The sequence below is a fragment of the Pleurodeles waltl genome, chromosome 1_1, assembly GCF_031143425.1.
Source record: "Pleurodeles waltl isolate 20211129_DDA chromosome 1_1, aPleWal1.hap1.20221129, whole genome shotgun sequence".
In the NCBI taxonomy this organism is placed as follows: domain Eukaryota; kingdom Metazoa; phylum Chordata; class Amphibia; order Caudata; family Salamandridae; genus Pleurodeles; species Pleurodeles waltl.
Window position 1 is genome coordinate 868,699,642 of NC_090436.1, and position 19,602 is coordinate 868,719,243.

A 19,602-nucleotide genomic window follows, 5' to 3' on the forward strand; every position below is an offset into this window, starting at 1 on the left:
GTCCCGAAGACCCACCCGAGGGTGCAGCCCGCTCAAAAACAAGACGCATGGCCTTGTAAAACTCTTATTTGAGCTGAGGTCGATCCGGTCCTCGGAAAGGGGGGGGGAAGACGCAGAGTCGACCCTGGCGACGGAACCGCGCTCGGAACGTCGGCGTTCCTTAGACGCCTCGTCGGCTGACGGTCGTGGCGAAGACGAAGTCCGCTTGGACTTCTTCTTCTTCTTGTGCCTCTTACATTCGGATTACCTTGAATGCGAGGAAGAGGACTTGGGGTTCCGGGAGTGGTGCCGTGACCTCCGGAGTCGCGCCGACCGAAGACGAATGTCGGCCCGCAAGAAGCTTAAGGGATCTCTCCCTCAAGGCCTTCGGCGCTATGGACCGACAGTCGGAGCACGAGGTGGAATCGTGGTCCTTCTCCAGGCACCAAAGACAAACATGGTGCGGGTCCGTCACCGACATGGTGCAATGATACGCACCACACGGCTTGAACCCTGTCTTTCTCGAAGACATGTCTTCAAACAGTCAAAAAAGCCTCGACAAACCGTCGAAGAAGGGTAGCTCTTTCCGGAACTGCGCTTAACCGGCGCAGAAGGAGAAGAACTGACGTACGCGCGCGAGACGACGTCTATATAGACAACCGTGATGTCTTAGACGGCTCCAACGACGCACGCGGAGCTGGTCGACACACGCGGATCCGAACGACGCCGCCTGATGCCACGCGCAGGGTACTGCTCAGAAAAAACTCTGAATTCGAAGCTGACCCCAAGGAATTCTAAGGTAATGAATCTGCAGCTAGTTAGTCTCTACCAGATAACTCGTTACAGAAGGTAAGTAACTTGTTCTTCATTATCCTCGTAATCACAATTCATGCCTTTTTAAGTAGAATGCAGTTGCCTCAATAAAATATATATTGATCCAGGATCCTGCTTCTGTTTGTCCTTGCATGTATGAGACACATAACTGAGAAAAAGGGGTACGGTCTGTTCCATCACAACTTACCTGAGGAGGTAGAGCGTCATGTGATAGGCTGCCACAAATCACTCTTGCCCTTGGTATTGATGAGGTGCTGCTAGCTAGCTGAAAGGGTTAGCCCAACAGCTGTCACACGATGTGGGAATCAGACTTAGTCACCTACACTCAGTGGTGCTGCCGTCCAAAATCCAGCAGTCTTGTTACCATAACTGAAGTCTACGACAAAACCTGCTCGAGCTGTCCAAGGGACAGATGATCAGAATCAAAGAGAAGTGAGACCTCCTCACAATGCAGAAGGGGCAAGTGTTCCACCCGGAACCAGCAATACTCAATGTATCAGCCTGGCACCTGAATACTTAGGATTTGGACATCTAAACTTGCCTCCTAGAACCATGGAAATACTAAGGGAAGCAAGAAAACCAACAACAAGCAATGCTATATAGCAAATGGAAAAGCTATCTCCTCTTGTGCACAAAGAACAAAGCTTTAGGCACATAATCTAAACAGCAAACAGTGCTAACCTATCTCACCATCTGCTTGACAGCAGGATTAACTATTCATCTCTCAAGGTCCATTTGGCAGCAATTGTGGCCTAAACCAGGGGAGCATGATGTAAATGTTTTTTCACATCACCAGTGATCAAAAGGTTTCTAGAGGGTACCAAGAGAATAGCTCCCCCAAGGAAGGCCTCAGCCCCTATGTGGAGCGTAAATACAATATTAACACAGTTAATGATAAAACCATTGAAGCCTATGCATAAAGCATAACTCCAATATACCACACTGAAGACTGGCTCCTTATAGCAGTCACATTGCCACGGAGAGTAAGTGAACTTCAGGCATTAAAAATCCAAGAACCATACATATGGATTATTAAAAACAAGGTCGTTCTCAGAACAAACCTTCAATTCCTACCTAAAGTGGCAAGTTTCATGTCAATCAGAGCATTATGGGCCAGATGTAGCAAAAAAACAAATTGCGACTTGCAATTTGCGAGTCCCTGCGACTCGCAAATTGCAAGTCGCAATTTGGTATGCAGAAAGGTGTCTCAGACACCTTCTGCAACTGTCAATGGTGTCGCAAAGACCCACCTCATTAATACTAATGAGGTGGGTCGCAGTTTGCGACCCCATTGTGAGTATGGGCACTCACAGGGATGGTGGCCTGCTGGAGACAGCAGACCCCCATGTCCGTGACTGCTTTTTAATAAAGCAGTTTTTTTTTTTCTAAGTGCAGCCTGTTTTCCTTAAAGGAAAACGAGCTGCACTTTGAAAAAAAACACCGAAACCTTTAGTTTCTGATGTTTTCAGGGCAGGTAGTGGTCCATTGGACCACTGCCTGCTCTGAATTTTTTTTTTTTTTTTTCCAGTCACAAAGAGGAAAGGGTCCCATGGGGACCCCTTCCCGTTTGCGACTGGGTTACCATCCACTTCAAGTGGATGGTAACTGCGATTCCATTTGCGACCGCTTTGGCGGTCGCAAATGGAATTGAATTGCATTGCGAGTCGCAAATAGGAAGGGAACACCCCTTCCTATTTGCGAGTCGGAAATGCATTTTGCGAGTCGGATCCGACTCGCAAAATGCATTTCTGCATTCCGGTGAGGCTTTTGCGCCTCGCAAACGGCATTTTTCGCCGTTTGCGACTCGCAAACCCCTTCCTACATTTGGCCCTTAGTTACCAGTATTCTTTAAGAGCCCACAGACACAGCTAGAAAGAACCTTGCATACTTTTGATGCAAGGGGAGAGCACTAATATATTAGCTACAAAAGACCAAAGAGTTTTGTAAGGGGAACCTATTGTTCGTCTCCTATCCAGCAAAGGTTCACCCCTTACAAAAAGAACAATTGCACAATGGATTGTGGAAACAATACAAACATACTGCTCCTCAGCACAAACACTCTTACCTCTCACATTAAAGCTCATTCAACAGGAAAGAAGGGCGAAACTCTAGCATTCATGGCAAATGTGCCCATAGGCGCTATCTGTGTAGCAGCAGCATGGGCATCTTCACACATATTCACCAAACATTATTGTGTGACCATACAGATAAATAAAGAACCTCAGGTGGGACAAAAGGTACTACATCACTTGTTTGCGAACTCATCCTCATTTCACACTAACTGTCCCAAGGAGAGGGAAACCGCTACATAATCTAATGCAGAGCATGTGAGTCCAGAAAAGCGTTCATGCAGCTAAACAAAATGGTTACTTTCCAGTAGGAGTAGTTTTGCAGCTTGAAGTTTTTTCTGGATTCACATGCGACCCACCCACCTCCCTGGAAATGAGAAATAGACAAACAGGTGTGAAGGAGGTCATATATAAGGATGAACTCTTTTGGAGAAAAAAAGAGAATGAGAATACAGAAAGAAAAAATAATCTGAAGATGACTCCCACGCACAGGAACTTGTGGGGTGCTGTCTGACATCACTCACAGGGGGCTGACCCAGCACCAAATAGTGGTCAATGATGCCAGTTAAAAAAATAAAATATAAAAAAAGAAGGAAAACAAAGAATTCCAGGCCCAACCACTAGATGGCAGAATAATGCACAGCATATGAATCCAGAAAACTCTTCAAGCCGCAAAACTATTCCTACTCGTAAGTAGCTGCTTCGTTCCTCTACTGGAATGCCCCATCAGATTCACACAGAGGAGAATACCTGTTAAATCTCCCTAAATGTACCATGCAAAAGAGCCCGAGAAGTCTCCGTTCTAGTTTCCCTGTCATGTCAGGTGAACAAGGACAGTTTGGAAAAAAGCTGTATTTTACATTATTCTATTATACAGGCCCTATTGAAGTGTTGTTTACGACATCTATTGTCAAGGTTTTCCTTGAGATCAGAGGGAGGTACCTGTTTTAACTAGCCACTGTATGTGATGTCATAGCACTTTACAAGGTCCCACCCTGGTGCTCTGACTTGGTTAGTTTCTGTTCACACCCTTCAGTGCTTACCCAGTGTTGCTGTCCCCTGGAATTTCATTTTACAATATTGCATTTGCAGAGGCTTTAAGATAATTCACTTCCAAAAAGATCAGGTTGTCAGATATATAGTTTCTGCCGCCCTGAGGATCCTTTTCCAGATCTTTGATATATTTCCATGGGGTAACGATCATTTGCATACCTCAAAGTCTGCTGCTTAAAGTTGTGGCCTTCTGCATTCAGTGGTTATCCAAGACCGTATGGAAACTTTAGTTCTCAAGTCCACAACAGGCATCTGCGGCATCGCCTTTTTAGATGTCATTATGAAGGCTGGTGTAGAAGTAAGTTTGCTTCCAGAGAAGTCCTTATGCACTAAATTCGGAAATCAAATAGTGTACTCCTATTTCTCTCAAAATGTCTTCCAGTCATGGGGCACATCGATTGGTGAACCTTTTTTCTGTTCTGGAGGTTAAAGGTTCTGTGTCAGTGTTCGGTTCAGATACTGATCTATGCCGCATGCTCCTGAATCCACTCCTGGGTTTTTCAGCTCCTGGCTCTGCTCCTGCTCAAGTGGCAGTTTTAACCCAGACCTTGATATTGTTGGTTATGTTTTGGTCTCCTTTGTCTCTCTCAGATGAACCTGTAAGCACTTTGGCCATGCCTCTGCTGTTAGCCTCCACCCCATTGCTGGTCGACCCTGCTGGTGTTTCCGTCTTGACCTCTGCCAGCCTCTTTTTTTCAGAAAGTACCAGACCGGCCAGCTTAGAGCTTCCTACTGCATTTTTGCAAGTTTTAAGTAAGAATTTTCGTGTTGATATGGATGGTAGTATTCAGAGTCTGACAAAAGTACCTGCTGGGTTCACTAACATGACAGTGGCTTAAATACTTCTACTGAGGCTGATCTTGATTGTCCCACAGCAGTATCTTCTGTGAACTTCACTTGTTTGTGGTTTTGTGCAGGGAGTCAGAAGTCTTAAAGCTGCCTTTCCATGTTGCAGGGGTAAAGATTTGCTTCTTAACAGCAATATTGCATCCACCACAGAGAACCTGTATTGCTGTGCTTCATGCTCTTTCTTGCTCCAAAATTAATACCTCTTCTTTTTTCCTTTTCCCCATCTGACAATGGATTGAGACAGTGGAATCAAAGTTGTTGTCATCTGGGACCTATCTCTTTTTTTCCCTGAAACCCTTTTGCCTCTGGGCATGCTACTCCCATGCCCTTGGGAATTTGGCACCGATTGTGGTTCCTTTTTCTCAACCATGTAAGATGACTTATTTCTGAAACGATTTGCCATGGAGAAAATAGTCAAAGTGGGCTGCTGTGGTTTAACTACATTGTACATACTCCACTAGTGGCTAATAGCAATATGGTGCTCCACTTCTAATGAGTTTAACTACCTACAAACCCAACTTAGTTGCACACAATTTTGTGAATAAGAGGAAGGAGTACCAATTATTAATTTGCAAATTACAATCACTATAAGTCACTATTAGTCTTAACAATAATATGCCACCAGGTAAACACTCAGCCATATCCATTTGATCCCTTAGTTAATCAAATTTATTTTCAGAGCCATAAAAGGATTCACCACCAGTTCATAAATTGGTGTAAACATTCTTTATTATAGTTTAAATGCCTCCCCAGCTAACCCGTTTTTTCCCTCAACGTGACTTCATAGGGCTGCAATAATATGTACATATGCAGATCTACAAACTATACAATCTGCATTAAAATCATATATAAATAGTCAACACCAGATATCTGTTACTCTTAATGGTTTTTTGTTTGTTCTATCGATAATGTACATTACATTGCCCCTCTAGTCTTGACCTCTGCAAATATAACAAAAGTTCTCTCGTAGGGGATTTCCATGTATAGTCATAAGCACTGAATAGTTCCGCGCGCCTGCGGGGACCCCGGAGCACTGTTGTGTAGTATATTCTTAAGTGCAATCATCAGCTCCTTGACAAAAAGGTCTGTGAAAAACACTTAAGAATAACAATGTGCAGCCTATGTGAACAGCTACACAGGCCAAATTGTTAGAAGAAAAAAACAGTTGTAGTGTAAATTTCACGTTTAAACCTCTATTTATTCTATAAATACATAAATAAATACATTCTCATATTTAATTTACACCTCTCATGAGAATAAATCAATGTAGGGCAGTGTAGCCCATAGGCTGCCATTATACAGAATGAAAATAGAACTGTGCCTTTAAGAAAGTAAAGTCTTCCTGTTTCCCATCATGCACAGCAAAAGGCAGTTGCCTCAGTTCTTTTTTCCGGCTCCTTTCTGACAGGACCCTGAAGCATTGAGCTCTACCTCACAAAATCCTTTTGTGACAGAAATTCATTTAAAATCTTTTGAATTTCATTTTCACTCGACGTTTTTAACATTGAGTGATAATTTTCTGCTTTTTTCTGTTAGATTCTGACAGAATTTTGAGGTTTTTCTACTTCAGAAATGCCTTCACTGTTTGACAAATGTCCTTCTTGTGGCAGAAAAAAGGCCAAAACAGATCCACATCGGGTCTGCATAATTTGCCTTCCATCCAGCCACAAACCGGAGTCGTGTGACATCTGCAAAACCTTCTCCAGAAGGACCCTTCGTGACAGGGAGAAGATCCGACTCCAGGCGAAAGAGGACAGGAGGAAAAGTGGTCATTCTACCACAGAGCGAGGAGAAGGTCAGTCTTCTACCAGGGCTCACACTGGTTCCTCTATAACTCCGACCAGACCGGCTCAAAAACGGCACAGGTCTCCGACGACGTCGAGGGCGTCGACGTCGAGGCAAGGAACGGCGCCAACATGCTCGCCGTCGAGGAGTGGTTCGCCGGCGAGAAAGAGACATCGCTCGCCGTCGACGACGATTTCGCCGTCGAGACGGCGTGGACTTTCGCCGTCGAGATCTGGGTCACCGTCGACACGGCGAGGACGTTCCACGTCGAGGAGATCTGAATCCGGTTCGCCGTCGAAACGGCGAGATCGATCAACGTCGAGGGGTGCTCGACGTCGTAGACGTTCACCGTCATCACGGCGACGTCGAGGGTCGTCGTCGAGAGATTCTCAACGGCGAGAAGAATCGACGGCGAAGGACACTCGCCGTCACCGTACTTCGACGTCGAGGAGTGTGTCGACGTCGAGACAATCAAAAAGACCTAGGAGGGTTTATACAACCTCAGAATCCTCGGCTTCAATCATCCTCCTTCCAGCGTCTCCACAACTCTCTCCTCGACAATCACCATTGCCACAGACGCCGGTAACACCTACGGCGCCTCTTCCGGCTCCGCCTGCAGAGTCTGTTTTGAGGACTCCAACGCGGTCTGTAAGACGTTCGGGACATTCCTCTAGACGCTCTTCTTCCTCTCGGCACCGTCATGACCCACAGAGATCTCAGCATTCACATCACAGGCGTTCTTCTTCGTCTACACGGGACTACTCTCCAACCCTATCGGACTCACCGTCCCCGAGAGTGTCCCCCATAGATGATGTGAATACGTTCCAGGAGGTCTTAGTACGAGGGGCAACCAAGCTGAACATCCCGCTGGCGGTACCTGCCCCATCGACGTCAGTGATCTTCGAGACCTTGCATCACAGGACATCTTCCAGACCTTTGCTTCCACTGGTTCCAGGTCTCCTTGAACCAGCAATGGATATTTTCCTTGCACCGGCCGCAACAAAGTCTGCTCCTTCCAGACTTATTAAAAAATATCGTCCACCAGAACAAGATCCTCTATTCTTGAGGTCGGACCCAGTTCCTGATTCGGTGGTCATAGTAGCGGCAAAGAAACTGCATTCAACCTCACCATCTTCTTCTTCACCTCCAGATAAAGAGAGCAGAAAGATAGATGCTGCAGGACGAAAAGTATGCTCTACTGCAGCCGTCACGATGAAGGCAGCCAGCGCTACTGCGTTATTAGGGCGGTACGATCGTGCCCTCTGGGACTCTTTAATACAGTTTGCGGAACATCTTCCTAAGGATAAAAGGGAAGATTTCCTGGAGGTCGTGGGTGAGGGAGCCATGGTGTCTAACCAAATTATAAGTGCTGCAGCTGACTCTTCGGTGCTATCCGCACACAATTATGCACACGGGATAGCGCTCAGAAGGCATGCATGGTTGAGACTTACATCACTCAAACCTGAAGCGCAGCAGAGAATACAAAACCTGCCTTTCTCGGGCTCCACCTTGTTCGGTTCTCATGCCGATGACGAGATGGCTAGAATGAAAGCTGAACTAGATACCTTGAAAGCGGTAGGGATGGAAAGACCGAAAGAACAAAGAAAGGTTTTCCGGCCATATCAACGACGACTTTTCACCCACCGGTATCAGTCGCCACACTGGATGTCTTCGCGCCCCCAGCAGCAGCAACAACAGCAGTATCAAAGGGGTTTCTCTACTCCGCGAAGGTCGACAAGGGGTCGTTCAACACCTCAAACTCAGGCAACTCGACAGGCTCCCACGTCTAAGCCCTGAATCTTTGCTTCCCCCTCCTCCGTTATCCACTCCAGTAGGGGGAAGTATCTCAAATCATCTGGACGAGTGGCTACGCATCACAACAGACGCCTGGGTATTGAATATTGTGAGACATGGTTACGCTCTCAGATTCACCAGTCCTCCACCATCTGTTCCACCCAAAACAGCCAACCGCCATCTCGAAGCTCTACAGTTAGAGGTCAATATCCTATTGCAAAAAAGAGCCATAGAACCCGTTCCCATCAGCCAGCAAGGGAAGGGGATTTATTCGAGATATTTCCTTGTACCGAAAAAAGACAAACAAGAGTTTCGTCCCATCTTAGATCTGAGGACAGCAAACAAATGGATTCGCAAAGAAAAATTCAGGATGTTAGCCTTACACCAAATTTATCCACATCTACGTCAGGGCGACTGGCTATGTGCGATAGATCTTTGCGACGCTTACTTTCACATCCCAGTAACCAAGAAACATCGAAAATTCCTAAGGTTCACTGTCGGAAAACGCCATTACCAATTTGCAGTTCTACCTTTCGGCCTAAAATCAGCGCCAATAACTTTTTCCAAATGCATGGCGGTAGTAGCCGCCCATTTGAGGAAACAGCGAATATTCGTCTACCCCTATCTAGACGATTGGCTCATAAAGGCCTCCAGTTGTCTCGAGACACAGCAACATTTCGAATGGACTCTACAACTGCTGCAAAAACTTGGTCTTCAAGTCAATCTCCTGAAATCTACAGCAACACCTGTTCAGAGGTTGCATTACTTAGGGGCCATTGTAGATACCAGGCTAGGAAAGGTGTTTCCTTCGGAGGAACGACGGTTATCGATTCTCCAGAAGTGCAAACAACTGCAGGAAAGACCTCAAGCCACTGCAAGAATAATAGCTTCTCTACTGGGCTCGATGGCGTCTTGTATCCATCTGGTTCCCAATGCTCGCCTCCATATGAGACCATTACAGGAAAACCTGGAGGATCAGTGGTGTCAACTGAGGGACGATTGGGAGAACAAAGTCCTTCTTTCTCCTCACACCCTACAATCCCTCAAGTGGTGGTGTTTACCCAGCAATCTCTTGGTGGGGATTCCGTTCCAACAACGGCCCCCATCTCAAACCATCGTAACAGATGCGTCACTGATCGGATGGGGGGCGCACATGGAACATCTTCGAGTCCAAGGCGAGTGGTCACAGAGAGAGAGTCTCTATCACATCAACCTGCTGGAACTTCGCGCAGTCCACCTTGCGCTCAAAGCCTTCCTTCCCTCTCTGAGAACGGAAACTCTCCTTCTCCAGACAGACAACGTGGCCACTATGTACTACGTGAACAAACAAGGAGGCACCAGGTCCAGAATTTTATCCAGAGAGGCTCAGACAATCTGGCATTGGCTTCTAGCCAGGAACCTGTCACTAGTGGCAACTCACCTGCCCGGCATCCAGAATGTTCAAGCGGATGCCCTCAGTCGGGTAATGGACGAGAACCACGAATGGGTACTACACGACGACGTCGTTCATTCCATTTTCGCACTCTGGGGTACCCCCTCTACAGACCTATTCGCAACCCCAGAAAACAAAAAATGCCAAAACTTCGCCTCCAGATATTACCATCCAGGGACACTAGGGAATGCCCTGTGGATAAGCTGGTCAGGAGCATTTCTTTACGCCTTTCCACCGCTTCCCCTGATTCCGGCGGTCCTCCAGAAGCTGTCCAATGTTCAGACCAAAATGATCCTAATTGCTCCGGAGTGGCCACGCCAGTGGTGGTTCCCAGACCTTCTTCACCGGTCACTCAAACCACACATCAGGCTACCATATCGTCCGGACCTTCTCACGAAGTTCAGAGGGCAGATATCTCATCCCAACCCCTCATCGTTGAGTTTGGCAGCATGGCTCCTGAGCTAGTGCAATATGGACACTTGAACCTACCTCAGGATTGTATGGAAATTCTGAAGGAAGCAAAGCGCCCTTCCACACGATCAGCCTATGCAAGCAAGTGGAAGAGATTCTGCATTTGGTGTTTACACAACAACATTGACCCGGTTTCCTGTGGAGAACAATCTATCCTGCCATACTTGTTAAGTTTGGCAAAATCGGGCTTACAACTGTCGTCAATAAAAGTTCACTTGGCGGCTGTCACAGCATACAGAAAGAGTCCTTCACAAACTTCCTTTTTTCGGATTCCGATTATTAAGGATTTCCTAGAAGGTTTAAAGAAGGTTTTTCCCCCCATTAGAAAGCCTTCTCCTCCATGGGAACTGAACGTTGTCTTATCACGTCTGATGCTGCCGCCATTCGAGCCAATACATAAGGCATCGCTGCAACATCTCACATGGAAAGCTGCTTTTCTGGTGGCAATCACTTCAGCGCGTAGGGTCAGCGAAATCCAGGCCCTTTGCGCTCAGGAACCCTACACGGTTTTTCATTCTGCAAAAGTGGTAATGAGAACTCATCCAACATTTTTACCTAAGGTAGTCTCCGACTTCCATGTGAACCAAACAATTTCATTACCGACTTTCTTTCAGAATCCAGCTACTCCTGCTGAGAGAACTCTGCATTCTCTGGATGTAAAGAGAGTCTTGAAATTTTACTTGGACAGGACAAAAAGCTTACGAAAATCACAACAGCTTTTTATTAACTATGGCCCAATCAGAACAGGTTTGGGTACATCTAAACAATCTTTATCCAGGTGGATTGTTTCATGTATAATGTTATGTTATCAGTTAGCAAACAAATCCCTTGGTGGTAGGCCAAAAGCCCACTCTACCAGAGGGAAAGCAGCTACTGTAGCCTTGATGAGAAATGTCCCTTTGGCAGAAATATGCAAGGCTGCCACTTGGAGGTCGGTCCATACCTTTACTAAGCATTACTGCCTTGATACAGACGCTAGGGCAGATGCTCAGGTTGGGCAGGCTTTGCTCAAGAATTTGTTTGCATGATTCATGTTTTTCTCAGTATTCTTATGTCTACTCCACCGCGGTTATGGGGATGGGCTTGCTACTCTATTCAGTGCTTATGACTATACATGGAAATCCCCTACGAGAGAAGAAATGGTTTCTTACCTGTAACTCCAGTTCTCTCGTAGGGGTATTTCCATGATAGTCATAAGCAACCCTCCCTCCTCCCCGGTGGAGTTGACATAGAACATGAATATTATGGAGGTTGGTACTCCAACAAATGTTTTGTTTTTTCTTCATGTCAGGTTAATAGCCTCCAAAAAAGAACTGAGGCAACTGCCTTTTGCTGTGCATGATGGGAAACAGGAAGACTTTACTTTCTTAAAGGCACAGTTCTATTTTCATTCTGTATAATGGCAGCCTATGGGCTACACTGCCCTACATTGTTTTATTCTCATGAGAGGTGTAAATTAAATATGAGAATGTATTTATTTATGTATTTATAGAATAAATAGAGGTTTAAACGTGAAATTTACACTACAACTGTTTTTTTCTTCTAACAATTTGGCCTGTGTAGCTGTTCACATAGGCTGCACATTGTTATTCTTAAGTGTTTTTCACAGACCTTTTTGTCAAGGAGCTGATGATTGCACTTAAGAATATACTACACAACAGTGCTCCGGGGTCCCCGCAGGCGCGCGGAACTATTCAGTGCTTATGACTATCATGGAAATACCCCTACGAGAGAACTGGAGTTACAGGTAAGAAACCATTTCTTATTTCTGCATAATCATTGCACTATTATCATTTTTCATATCTTGTATATAACATTGCACTCCCATGAAAATAGCTTAAAAAGTACTGTATTAATGTATAAATCGTAAAGTAACACAAATGAATTATGAGCTCCATTATAGTCCTCCTGCTGCGAACAGTTATAAGGGACGAGTTGCACAGTCAAATAATAGAATGTCTTATAAACTCTTTGCCTCTTCTGATCATGAACTGAGAGGGACAGGCTTATGGATTGATTTAAAAGATTCTGAAACTGATGGATGTGAAATTGTAAAGCATGGTTGTGAAAATCCAATTCACAAAGAAGTTTCTAAAATAAAATTGTCTTGAAACTCAAAGGTAATTCCTTAATACCCATATGATGTTCATTATGAAAGAAATATTTTTTGTTGTGAATGAACCAATTCATTCTACATCAGCATGTCAATGTTTCCTTGCAATGTACCTTACTCCCAGAGTACCACAATTATAAAAATAGAGGGAATATACGGCAAGCTCAGTCACTTCCAATTGTATATGTACTGCAATCCTAGATACAGTAGTGATTACACATGAAATGTTCAGAACAGTCCCGTGTGAAAAGACTACATGAGCAGTGCACCTGTGAGAGCCTAATGATACACCACAATTGAGACACCTCAACATTTACCTTGATCAAATTTCCCACATTTCAGTGGATCGGAGACAGTATTAACCCTAATTTTCCATGAGGCAATGCATCTCAATGTTATGCTCCCCTCATAATATCTGAAATACAATAAGTGAGATGGATTAAATGGACCCACTCAATCACTGAATTCTAGATCAATTAAACGCTTAAGGGGGTTTACTACAGAATTAAAAAAAAAAAAATGGTACAGAGTCAGAGCCACAAAGTCAGTAGAGTTCTACCGAGTGTGCAATAATCAGAAAGGTTTGTAAGTCTCAAGTGGGCAGGAAAATCAGGAGAAAAACTGACAGCCTAGTAGCATTCAGGAAGATTCTGGCTGACCCCACACCTGAGGGGTTTTATACATTATATTTGCATATGAAATTACGGAAACAGGTGTCTTACTGCGGTGTGAGTAAATGCATCATTTGGTCAGCAAATTAGAGCTCATGAAAAATAAGATACATTGCCTTAACACGCAAGCACTAAATACGTAAGTAATTATTCATCGCCTTATATGCTAATATCGCCCAAAGATGCTAGAACATAACTAGCTCCATTAACAAAAACGCATTACGTGAATTAATAGAGCACAGTGAATCAACTGAAAAGCCTTGTGAATGGTTCAAATCTTAGCAAAACAGGGAAAAGTTCAGAAGGTGCAGAAAAACAATAACATTGGAAATCATTACACTTAGCTTGTCTGTGTGCTGCAGAGTTTGTGAGGAGAGAAGGTGGCCATGCGGAAGCAGAATGAGTGACGGATGACTTCCATTTTGAACAAGATGGCGTTTATACTAAAAATTATGCCTATTTAGGCATAAAAACATAATTCTATACATCATGGAAAACTTGTTTCAGGAGTCCCATGCACGATGATGGGCGTACACCTCTGCTCTCAGTGCCCCAACTGCAATGATGTCTGGATCCCTAATGCTGATTTTGTTGTTAGTGCGAACACAGACCATGTGTGTGTGCCATGACATAGGCCTGCCTCATGGATTGCAGTTTTTTTGGACCAGGAGGGTCGGCCAAAGTGCTACGTTCCTAGTGATGAAAGGCTACTGCCTTTTCCAGGAGTTAAGGAGCACGATGGTGGCAGCATACCATGTAGTGATCAGTAGAAGTGAACCAGGTCCTTTGTACTTGTGTCATTAGAGTGAGGCCTACAGACTCACGTATTTAAAGTTCAGCTGCTTTGTACTTCATTCACCCTTGGCCTATATCGGTTTGGTGTAGAGAGCTACGCAGCTCGTGTGTGCCTGTGAATGGTACAGTATAGGGATGGTTTAGTACTATACAGTGCATGTGTGTTATGCATATTATGTGTACATGTGTGCCTGTAAATGATACAGTACATAAAGGATGTAATGCTGTGCAAAGTAATTATGCTATATGCCTGATCTATATGTGCCTGTGAATGGTACAATACATGGAAGGCTTGCTGTTCCATTTTTAGGAGACCCAAGCCTGACTAGAGAAACATGAGGAGAGGAGGTTGATAAATTCCCCCAGACAGATTTGTGTATTGGTATTCCTGTAAGCTAGGTTGGACACACTGGAGTACGAGACAGCCAGGCCCTTCCTACACTTCAAAGGGTCCTCTTTGATTTTGAGAGCGGTCACTTCTAAGGGACCTGGGCACATCTGGGGAAGGAAATTGGTCTGATAAGAATCATAAACAGTAGGGCTGACGCTCTGTGGTAACCTTTTGATTAACACATCACGGTGGCTAACATCCAGGTGTAAACTTGGTCACTCCATGGCCTGTGTTGTGGAGTTATTAGATTGCAGTTGCTTTTGCTGTGACAGACTGCTTACTGGATGAAGGGAGAACAGAGGAGCACTTCAAAAGGAAGAAGCCCACTATCATAGACTTCAGTGCCTCAGACTTTAAATCACATTTGGTGTTTGGAAATGGACATCTGCCTGGGAATCAAGCCCACCTGCCCTTGGAGCCTGAAGCACCAGTGCCTGCCTGTTAGTCAAGACCAGTGTGCCCTGTGAGAGAGAGGAGAGCGCTGGAGTAAACAGTATCTAGTGGGGGATCCTGGTAACTGGATCCCCAAAGAGAGGTGTGAGGAGACGGCTGCTGCACTGATTGGGCTGTTGCCTGTGTGCAGGGAAAAGTCGGTGAACCCTGTATGCTAGAGAAGGGCTCCCATGATTGTTACTGCAGTGAATGGGTCATTGCCTGTGTGCAGGTTACCAAATCAGTGACCCTGTATGCCGGCTGGGACTGTTGTGAAGATTGCTGCTGTGCTAATCAGTCCATAGACAGTGTGCCATCCCAAGTTGGCAGCCCCACATGCTAGGTTGGGGCCAGCGTGATGGCTACACCTGAATGTGACAGGATCACGTGTGAGGCACTGGAGGACACATGACTGCAGCCGTCTTTGGCAGCATGTGAAAGACTTACTGGAGCTTCAGTGTCCGTGGAGGGACGCTTTTAGAAACTCCGGTCCCTCGGATCCTGCCGGTGCAGATAAGACTGATGTTCAGGCTGTACAGCACTAGGGCAGCTTGACTGCCAGGTACGGCTTTGGTGCTGGAACACTTTTGACTTTAATACAGTTTCCTCAGACTACTAGTGGGGCTTAACCTGAATGTCACCTCTCGTGAATGTGTAATAACCACTACCTTTAGAGAGAGGAGAGTGAGACTCGGAGAGCTGCATATAAAACACTAGAGCCCTGATCTCAGGGAACTGTGTATTGTTTGTGAATGTTGTATTTTACTGTGTGTTTGTATATAAATACTCCTTACATAAAATTAAGTATTTGGCTGGACATTCATTAATTGTTGCATATCTGTGTATACCCCGCCACCCTCCCCAAGAAGCCTTGGACTGCTTGACCCATGCAGTCAAACTGAGAGTCAAGTGCTGAATGTGTGCTTTGTACTTGGCCCAGTTGCTCAGGAACCATAGTATGTCGGGCCCAAGGACATCCGGAGTAAAAGGCCTGAACCCTACCAGTTGGGCACAGTAGCTCCTGTTTGCCCCATAACCCTCTGAATGGGGTTCTGGTAAATGTATACAGATAGCATCAATGAAAATGCATTCTGCTCATTGCTAATAATCCATAAAAATATAAACCCATAAACATTTTTTTCAAATTTACACCTTAAACATATGCCAGAAACAGGTGCCATGTTGAAGGAGAAAGATCATCAAAGGTACCCAACTCCATCCACTGCTCCATCCTCCATCTACTGCCATTGTGAGGAACAAAACTGATCTGTTGGACTGGCATCTCTTAACTTGGACTAGAGAGTCAGGCAGAATGATGAACCTATAATGGACTACTGATAGACCCCCTCAGTTGATATATTTAAGTTTCTTATTTGATGGCATATTGTTGTTAAACCAATACTGTCTATTTGAAGTTTAATTTGCAAATTAATAATTTGGTGCTCTGAGTGCTTCCAGTTATTTGTGTAATGGTTGGTGATGTGCTTGAGGCCGCCAGCAGATTTTTAGACCTGGGCCTGAAACTGGTGTTTGGTAGCTGGGTCTATGTGTCCTCTACACCATTTGTAGATACATTTGAATGTGTTTCACAGGTCTCCTGGAACCAGTCCAAGAAAACATAATGCGCCCTTTGAAAGTTCCCACCTCATTAGAGAAACACGTTCCTTTGCCTTGAACAGCACTAAAGAATGATACACTATTGCCTGTTCTACAATTGGGTTTTTATGTGAGTGTCTGTTAGCGACACAAGAAATTTCATTAGTTCTATGAGAATACAGTATTTTAAGCAATACCAGCCTTCTCAACCTCGCTGACCGCTATTTATGCTTTTCTCTGGTTATGCCCTTTTAAAGCATTCTTGTGGTAAGGAGGTTCCCTTCCTCCTCATATGTTGGCATTTCATCCATGCCAGCTGCTGTGGCCTTTGGATTGTACATGAGGATTTGTCCTCTGTTTCTTAGATGTGTATACGCTCAACTCCATTTATTGTGTTCATCCACTGGCCATAATTTTCTCTCCAACAGGGAGCCTACGTTCTGATTAAGATGTAATAAACTGGGTTAAAGAGTTTGAGAATTTTCTCATAGGAAGACTCACCCAGCTCTCCTGACACAGGTTTTTGTCTTATTTGCCTTGCAGAATTGTGTGTTTCATTCTTTGGTCCATCAGATTTATGGCCAAATTGTTTGTTCTGTTGTAGTGTTTTTTTTGTTTTTTAGCTGGTAGATCCCTGTCTTCACACAGATAACTGAAACAGATTATGGAGTATTTTTATAGGTCAGGGATAAGGGTGTTCCTCTAACATGGACACTAGGCACTGGCAGCAGACTTGCTCCAAGATCAATTCTTCCCATGGTATGATTGTTTCTTTTCATCAAGGGATCTTTTTCTTCACCTGCATATTTCCATCTTCAGTTTACACACCACACTTCCATTTATGATGAGTCTATTGTTGCATGCCTCATGTTTTTATGTTATTCTTTGCCATTTATCAAGCCTCATTGGACTTTGTTTGCTAATTGTTTTTTGTTTGATTTATGATTAGAACATTGGAACGTTGGCAGCTCCATTGAAAACAATGGAGTGCTGCGGGCTTTTACTGGCCGGTAAAAGCCCGCAGCGCCAACATTCCAATGTTCGCTTTGTTCACAGCAACAGCTGTGTACAAAGCCTCACGGAGCCCGAGGGGATTTGAATCCCCTCGGGCTCCGTGAGCAATTTGTTTTATTTAATAGAACATTCTGCCCTGAGTGGCAGAATGTTCTAATAGCCTTAGAACCCGCCGTAGCGGGCTGTACCGGCTATTAAAGGCCCTTTCCCTTGTTAAATGCCCTCGCCTTCGGCTCGGGCATTTAACGCGGGAGCGCGCCTTTAATAGCCGGTACAGCCCGCTACGGCGGGTTCTAAGGCTATATTAGAGCAGGCACACGGTTGTCTTTGACTGTTCTACCTAGACTACTATTTGTTTAGTAGGTGCATGCACTCTTTTTTTCTTTCATTATGTCTGACATGTTCATGCACTTAAAGTAGACTTCTTCTCTCTTCTTAGAAATTCTGGGTTCTCAATGGGATTTGTAAATTTTACAATGTTATTTGCATTCACAACTGGCTGCACTTTTTTGTATATATTGGTCGCACAGTAGGCAAGGCAGCAGGAAACTGACTCGTCCTGCTGCATTGTTTAATAAAAAGTGTATTCTTGGAGATGTTTGGCCAGGTTTGCCCGGGCAAAGACCATTTTGTTGGTGCTGTCCAGAAATGTTCCTGAATGAGACATGGGTTCGTCTGTAGTGCGGGATTCGGTTCTTACCCTTGCCTGACATTACTGCTCTAGCCTTGGGCTACAGAGACTGAATCTTTAATCACCTACATACTTGGGAGTCCAGCTTTTGTATTTATTCATGAGGTGAAAAATGTGAAGTTAGAAGTATCCATCAGAAGACTGTGACCATGTGTCAGAAACAAGTGACACTATAAGATGTCTGATTTCTTTGCTGATCAGCCCACCTCCACATCCTGATGAGTTGTCTTCATGTTTAATGTGATCTCAAGATAGTTTTCTGATCTAATTTTCTACTGTCTTAATTACTTAAGTTCGAGCCCTGTGTAGGCGCCGTTTAACTGCTCTGTGACATCGCATCTGGGGAGGCACCAGAATTAAGTTGAAGTGGCGACGACAGCTGGAAAAGGAAAGCTGTTTCTGCTTTTCCTATCTAGAGCTTGGGTTAGATTTGGGGGAATCTGCAGGTAGGCAATAGTATCCACCAGAAAGATTGTTACCACAAGTAATTCAACTATTTGGTTGGTGTGAGGCTTGGCTGGTTTATTGTCTTTGCATCTTTGAGCGAGAGACAACTGCTTGGTTAGTAGCAAGTTCCTATTCATATTAGGTAACCATGTATATGGTGGAATCTCTTGCCTGCTAGCAGATTCCTTGCCTCTCGGATATCCGTCTAGCACCATGGCACTAGATTGAAAATGGAAAAGATGAAATTGCTCTCCTGCTGTTCTAGCGCCCGAAGCCAAACAGCCATGGCATTATTGTGCATTGACCTCCTCTGTCCACTCTCCTGCACAGTTAGTAGACTGTTGGGATAGTGAAAACACTGTTTTTGAGCATGGGTAATTACACCATAAAGGATGACACATTCAGCCCAGTTCTTGTACATTTTAACACCATCAAAGTAGGCAGACACATTGGACTTAATTGAATAAGATCATCCTAGAATGTTTTAGAAGTACCTGAAATATAATTGTTAGTACCCATAATATTTGAGCTGCACTCATATGCTTTGACATTCTGTGGCAGCACATTCACGCATACTGGTGTCTGTTATTTTTGTTTTCTATTTTCTCGCACAGAAATGTTGATAGGCTTTTTGGACTTGGGATTGAATTGATACAAATGTAAATAGTGATGAGGTGGACTGTAGTATGGTTGATTCACACATTTAGTGCCGATTGGATTGTTACCAGGAAGGGTTTTCTGTTTCACTTACAATATAGGCAGTGATGTCGTATTGTGTATTGATTAAATAGACTTATGAAGCATTATTTGGTGTGAACGTCCGTGGTGACAAAAGTTTGTTGAAATTATATTTTCATGCGGCATATTGGGGCTGCTTGTGTGTAAGTGGTAGGTGATAGTTGGCTAAACTGTTGTGTTTTATAGAAAGTGAGTTATTTACAGTACGCTAATAGTGTTTTATTATTTGGCCAATTGGATGGATGTGAGGTGCTGTGAACTTTTATGACAAAGTAAGTGGAATGTATCTTCTGTGGAATAATGTGGTGTCTTCTACCTAGACCTACCTAATTGAGGGATGGCACGTGAATTGAACTTTTGACGGTTTGTTTGTTGGTGTAAGTAGTAGAGGTGTGGTGGCCCTTAAAGATGATGGATACTTTTGGCACTCGTAAGGGTAGAGAGAAGG

The 19,602-nt window shown here is 44.4% G+C and overlaps 1 protein-coding gene across 1 annotated transcript in view; it reads left to right on the plus strand.

The window, feature by feature from the left end:
- UBQLN1 (ubiquilin 1) overlaps positions 1-19,602 on the plus strand; it is a 336,216-nt gene that overhangs the window by 236,263 nt on the left and 80,351 nt on the right. The gene's annotated exons all lie outside the window — the stretch shown is intronic.